The 1,019-nt window shown below is 33.3% G+C and overlaps 1 non-coding gene across 1 annotated transcript; it reads left to right on the plus strand.

The window, feature by feature from the left end:
* Positions 1-704: 704 nt before the first annotated feature.
* On the plus strand, positions 705-776 carry TRNAP-AGG (transfer RNA proline (anticodon AGG)). Its single transcript has one exon. It is a non-coding gene; the product is annotated as a tRNA-Pro (tRNA).
* The last annotated feature ends 243 nt before the right edge of the window (positions 777-1,019 follow it).

Consider the following 1,019-nt stretch of genomic DNA (forward strand, 5'->3'; position numbering starts at 1 on the left):
GCTGCAAACAATTCCAAACAAAATGCGACCGGAAAGAATATTGGGCGTAAGGTGTGAATCAAACTTCTGAAAAAGGGCAGAACTAACTATTAGTTAGCCCTAGACTCCAGCACAGATCAGAGGTAATGTAAGTCGATAAAATCTCACCAACTACAGGGGGTCATGTAAGATGCCCCCATTTTCAGTTTTTAATAATCAACAAGTTACCAGTCTATTGCATTTACCTTTATAAATACCATGAGGATTGTTTTTTAATACTGATGTCCTTCCAATGTTTTTATGTGGCCATACAATGTTTTTAACAACTTTTTATTAAACTGATGATGGAATGATTCAATTCCGAAAAGATCTTCTTTAAAATAAAAATTTTAAGCTTTTAATAAGCATTTTTTATACCTTAATACACACGAACACCACGTGCTTTGTATTCAACAGGTATACCTACTAGCCACTCCTGGATATCCCCACTTCATGGTTTGTTCCAGTTTCACTTTTAATTTATAATTACATTTTAATAGCTTTTCTAGATTTCTTAAACCATTATCAATATTTGAAAAAAAAAACTATCTAAATCAAATAATTTTTAGAATCTTGCCAGTGAGAGGGTTAAGTTGCCATATAGACTAATAAAATTGTTATTATTGACACAGATTAGAGGTCAATGATCGTTACGCTCGAATCGATATTACGATCCAAACGTTCAAGGCTCGTTGGTCTAGGGGTATGATTTCCGCTTAGGGTGCGGGAGGTCCCGGGTTCAAATCCCGGACGAGCCCACACTTTTTGTTTTTTAATAATTTTCAATATTTAAAAAATGCTGTTAACAATGTTTGAATAAATTCGTGCAATATAAAACGATATAGTAAAACCGAAAAAGTCAATAAACTTGTTTTAAACTTCAATTGTGACTTATTCCCATTAAAATAGTAGTTACTTTAAGATGCCATAAGAAAATAGCAATCAGCAATAATAATGTCATATCTACCCACAGAGTTAGAAATGAGGAAGTCCTTAGACGG

This window comes from Diabrotica undecimpunctata, chromosome 8 (genome assembly GCF_040954645.1).
Source record: "Diabrotica undecimpunctata isolate CICGRU chromosome 8, icDiaUnde3, whole genome shotgun sequence".
Lineage (NCBI taxonomy): Eukaryota > Metazoa > Arthropoda > Insecta > Coleoptera > Chrysomelidae > Diabrotica > Diabrotica undecimpunctata.